Source organism: Styela clava, unplaced genomic scaffold (genome assembly GCF_964204865.1).
Source record: "Styela clava unplaced genomic scaffold, kaStyClav1.hap1.2 HAP1_SCAFFOLD_18, whole genome shotgun sequence".
Taxonomy (NCBI): domain Eukaryota; kingdom Metazoa; phylum Chordata; class Ascidiacea; order Stolidobranchia; family Styelidae; genus Styela; species Styela clava.
This window is the reverse complement of record NW_027556465.1, coordinates 280,001-285,000: the sequence shown is the minus strand read 5'-3', so window position 1 is coordinate 285,000 and position 5,000 is coordinate 280,001. Positions and strand designations below refer to the sequence as shown.

The 5,000-nt window shown below is 56.7% G+C and overlaps 2 non-coding genes and 1 pseudogene across 2 annotated transcripts; all 3 read left to right on the top strand.

Moving 5' to 3' along the window:
* Positions 1-1,823: 1,823 nt before the first annotated feature.
* Positions 1,824-3,633, top strand: LOC144418540 (small subunit ribosomal RNA). Its single transcript, XR_013473530.1, has one exon. It is a non-coding gene; the product is annotated as a small subunit ribosomal RNA (ribosomal RNA).
* A 298-nt stretch (positions 3,634-3,931) lies between these two features.
* LOC144418647 (5.8S ribosomal RNA) lies at positions 3,932-4,085 on the top strand. Its single transcript, XR_013473582.1, has one exon. It is a non-coding gene; the product is annotated as a 5.8S ribosomal RNA (ribosomal RNA).
* A 288-nt stretch (positions 4,086-4,373) lies between these two features.
* LOC144418637 (large subunit ribosomal RNA) overlaps positions 4,374-5,000 on the top strand; it is a 3,683-nt pseudogene continuing 3,056 nt past the window's right edge.

Here is a 5,000-nt window from a genome sequence, read left to right as displayed (position 1 = left end):
GAGCGGTGCGGGGCCGGTCGGAGCGCACCCTTTTCTCGGTGGCTGGCGGGCGAGAGAGTGCTGCGTCGCCGGCATCGGCGTCGGAAGAAGCCGAGCCGAAAAAAGTTAAAGTACAAACGTGCAAGCATACTAACCTAACCCTAGGTAAGGCATGTCAGAGCGAAAGACAGTAAACTCGAATGAGCCATGAAAGAGCGGTGCGGGGCCGGTCGGAGCGCACCCTTTTCTCGGTGGCTGGCGGGCGAGAGAGTGCTGCGTCGCCGGCATCGGCGTCGAAAAAAGCCGAGCCGAAAAAAGTTAAAGTACAAACGTGCAAGCATACTAACCTAACCCTAGGTAAGGCATGTCAGAGCGAAAGACAGTAATTTCGAATGAGCCAAGAAAGAGCGGTGCGGGGCCGGTCGGAGCGCACCCTTTTCTCGGTGGCTGGCGGGCGAGAGAGTGCTGCGTCGCCGGCATCGGCGTCGAAAGAAGCCGAGCCGAAAAAAGTTAAAGTACAAACGTGCAAGCATACTAACCTAACCCTAGGTAAGGCATGTCAGAGCGAAAGACAGTAAACTCGAATGAGCCATGAAAGAGCGGTGCGGGGCCGGTCGGAGCGCACCCTTTTCTCGGTGGCTGGCGGGCGAGAGAGATTTCTGCGTCGCCGGCATCGGCGTCGAAAGAAGCCGAGCCAAAAAAAGTTAAAGTACAAACGTGCAAGCATACTAACCTAACCCTAGGTAAGGCATGTCAGAGCGAAAGACAGTAATTTCGAATGAGCCATGAAAGAGCGGTGCGGGGCCGGTCGGAGCGCACCCTTTTCTCGGTGGCTGGCGGGCGAGAGAGTGCTGCGTCGCCGGCATCGGCGTCGAAAGAAGCCGAGCCGAAAAAAGTTAAAGTACAAACGTGCAAGCATACTAACCTAACCCTAGGTAAGGCATGTCAGAGCGAAAGACAGTAATTTCGAATGAGCCAAGAAAGAGCGGTGCGGGGCCGGTCGGAGCGCACCCTTTTCTCGGTGGCTGGCGGGCGAGAAAGTGCTGCGTCGCCGGCATCGGCGTCGAAAGAAGCCGAGCCAAAAAAAGTTAAAGTACAAACGTGCAAGCATACTAACCTAACCCTAGGTAAGGCATGTCAGAGCGAAAGACAGTAATTTCGAATGAGCCATGAAAGAGCGGTGCGGGGCCGGTCGGAGCGCACCCTTTTCTCGGTGGCTGGCGGGCGAGAGAGTGCTGCGTCGCCGGCATCGGCGTCGAAAGAAGCCGAGCCAAAAAAAGTTAAAGTACAAACGTGCAAGCATACTAACCTAACCCTAGGTAAGGCATGTCAGAGCGAAAGACAGTAATTTCGAATGAGCCAAGAAAGAGCGGTGCGGGGCCGGTCGGAGCGCACCCTTTTCTCGGTGGCTGGCGGGCGAGAGAGTGCTGCGTCGCCGGCATCGGCGTCGAAAGAAGCCGAGCCGAAAAAAGTTAAAGTACAAACGCGATGCTAATGAGCGAGCCGTTGTCTCGACTAATATGTAGGGGGCGTTCGATCGAGCGTCTGGCTTGAGCGCTTGTCGGCCTAGCAGAACGGTCGCATTGTTATGCCCGGGTTTTAGGCACCGCTGCAGGCGGCCGGCAGAGCTCTTGTTTGTGCGAAACTGAATGGATCGAGCCCGAGAGAGGGCGAGCAAAGAAAAAACGCAAATCGCTCCGCCTGGCACTGCCGGCGAGAGCGTGGACGTCGCGGCCAGCGACTGTCGAAGCTGAGTACGGCCGCAGGCGATCGCCTCGGTCTTAAACGAATGCGACGAGCACGCGCCGGGCGGCCCAGCAAGGGCCGAGCGCAGCTGTCGCAGCTATCTGGTTGATCCTGCCAGTAGTGATATGCTTGTCTCAAAGATTAAGCCATGCAGGTGCAAGTACGAGTTCTCGTAAAGCGAAACTGCGAATGGCTCATTAAATCAGTCTTGGTTTATTTGGTCTCGTAAGCGAAGTGGATAACTGTGGTAATTCTAGAGCTAATACATGCATTAAGCGCCGACTTCGGGAGGCGCGCTTTTATCAGATCAAAACCGACCGGGTTCGTCCTGTGACGTTTGATGACTCTGGATAACCACGCGGATCGTACGGTCTCTGCACCGACGACGTATCATTCAAGTGTCTGCCCTATCAACTGTCGAAGGTACGCTACGTGCCTACCTTTGTGATAACGGGTAACGGGGAATCAGGGTTCGATTCCGGAGAGGGAGCCTGAGAAACGGCTACCACATCCAAGGAAGGCAGCAGGCGCGCAAATTACCCATTCCCGACACGGGGAGGTAGTGACGAAAAATAACAATACAGGACTCTAACGAGGCCCTGTAATTGGAATGAGTACATCCTAAAACTCTTAACGAGTATCCATTGGAGGGCAAGTCTGGTGCCAGCAGCCGCGGTAATTCCAGCTCCAACAGTGTATGCTAAAGTTGTTGCGGTTGAAAAGCTCGTAGTTGGATTTTGGGCGAGCGCCGCCGGTCCGTCGCAAGGCGTGTCACTGGTTGCGTTCGCCTCACCTTCGGTTCTCCGTCGGTGCTCTTGACTGAGTGTCGGCGGTGGCCGATAAGTTTACTTTGAAAAAATTAGAGTGTTCAAAGCAGGCTGTTCGCCTGCATAGTGTTGCATGGAATAATGGAATAGGACCTCGGTTCTATTTTGTTGGTTTTCGGAGCACGAGGTAATGATTAAGAGGGACAGACGGGGGCGTCCGTACTCTGCCGTTAGAGGTGAAATTCTTGGATCGGCGGAAGACGAACTACTGCGAAAGCATTCGCCAAGAATGTTTTCTTTAATCAAGAGCGAAAGTCAGAGGTTCGAAGACGATCAGATACCGTCCTAGTTCTGACTATAAACGATGCCAACTAGCGATCGGGAGGCGTTACCATGACGACCTTTCCGGCAGCTTCCGGGAAACCAAAGTCTTTGGGTTCCGGGGGAAGTATGGTTGCAAAGCTGAAACTTAAAGGAATTGACGGAAGGGCACCACCAGGAGTGGAGCCTGCGGCTTAATTTGACTCAACACGGGGAAACTCACCCGGCCCGGACACAGGTAGGATTGACAGATTGAGAGCTCTTTCTTGATTCTGTGGGTGGTGGTGCATGGCCGTTCTTAGTTGGTGGAGCGATTTGTCTGGTTAATTCCGATAACGAACGAGACTCTGGCATGCTAAATAGTTACGCAACCTTCTCGGTCGGCGTCTAACTTCTTAGAGGGACTAGTGGCGTTTAGCCACACGAGATTGAGCAATAACAGGTCTGTGATGCCCTTAGATGTCCGGGGCCGCACGCGCGCTACACTGAGTGAAGCAGCGAGTGTCTAACCTAGGCCGAAAGGTCCGGGTAACCCGTTGAACCTCATTCGTGATTGGGATAGGGACTTGCAATTGTTTCCCTTGAACGAGGAATTCCCAGTAAGCGCAAGTCATCAACTTGCGTTGATTACGTCCCTGCCCTTTGTACACACCGCCCGTCGCTACTACCGATTGAATGGTTTAGTGAGATCCTTGGATCGGCCCCGTCGCGGCTGGCAACGGCCGCGTCGGCGTGTCGAGAAGACGATCAAACTTGATCATTTAGAGGAAGTAAAAGTCGTAACAAGGTTTCCGTAGGTGAACCTGCGGAAGGATCATTACCGAAAGTGGTGGTAGGCCCCGGCCGACCGCGCACTTAATTGTCTTTGGGTGCCGCCGAGAGGGCGGCCGTCAATCGGGGTTCCGCCCCGTGCGACACGCGTAACACGTTGGCATAGCAAGGCAGCCGAGTGCGATGGTGGCTTCTGGGCACCGCGCTCGATGTGCCGCCGGCCCAGCCCGGCGGTCGCTCGGCGCCGTTTGTTGGTGTTTTTGTGCAGTTGTTGTCGGTGGTGGTTTTGTGGTCGATCCCACAGTGTGACGTCCGCGCGCTTCGGCGCCGGGCGAAACGTCGAGGACGACTCTTAACGGTGGATCACTCGGCTCGCGAGTCGATGAAGGACGCAGCCAAGTGCGAGAAGTAATGTGAATTGCAGAACACATTGAACGTCGACCTTCTGAACGCGAATTGCGGTCTCGGGTCAATCCCGGGACCGCGTCTGCCTCAGGGTCGCGTTCGTCCTCACCCGAGGGCCGTCGCCTGGCCTCTGCGAAGACGGCCGGGCGTCGCCCCAAGTTGAAGCGGTCGCCGAGCTTTCTCGGCGCGACCGCGTGTCCCGTACACCGCCGGCCCCTCGACGTGTTCAACTACGTTCGAGGGGCGGGTCCAGGTCGGTCGGTCCGGTCACGAGATCAAGACCGACCGTGGGCCAAGGCGGCGACGGTACGCGCTCGGTCGGCGCCGGCGGCGACGACTTGCGATGCCAGCGGGCCGTGTAAGAAGCGGCCCGCTTGACACATACGACCTGAGTTCAGGCGAGAGCACCCGCTGAATTTAAGCATATTATTAAGCGGAGGAAAAGAAACCAACAGGGATTCCCTGAGTAACGGCGAGTGAACCGGGAAGAGTCCAGCGTCGAATCTGCGCGCTTTTCGAGCGCGCCGAGTTGTGACGTACGGAAGTCCCAGTGCGGCTGACGGCGAGCGCCGGTGTCCTTCTGATCGAGGCCTCGTCCCACGGCGGGTGTTAGGCCCATAGGGGCGCTTGCCTTGGCCGCTTCGGGTCTTCTCGGAGTCGGGTTGTTTGGGAATGCAGCCCAAAGCGGGTGGTAAACTCCACCTAAGACTAAATACGGTCGCGAGACCGATAGCGGACAAGTACCGTGAGGGAAAGTTGAAAAGCACTTTGAAGAGAGAGTTCAAGAGTACGTGAAACCGTTGAGAGGCAAACGGGAGGGCCCGTCAGGTCGCCGGCTCGCTTTCAGTTGGGTGCGGGGGCGCGCCGTCTCGGTTCGCGGACGCTTAAGGCGCCGCTGCCGAGTCGGCTCGCGCACCGTCTCAGCGCACTAGCGACCGGCGCGGGTCACGACCGGTTTGCCGTCGGTCTAAGTCCCCGCGCGAAGGTGGCCTCCGCTCCGGCGGGGGTGTT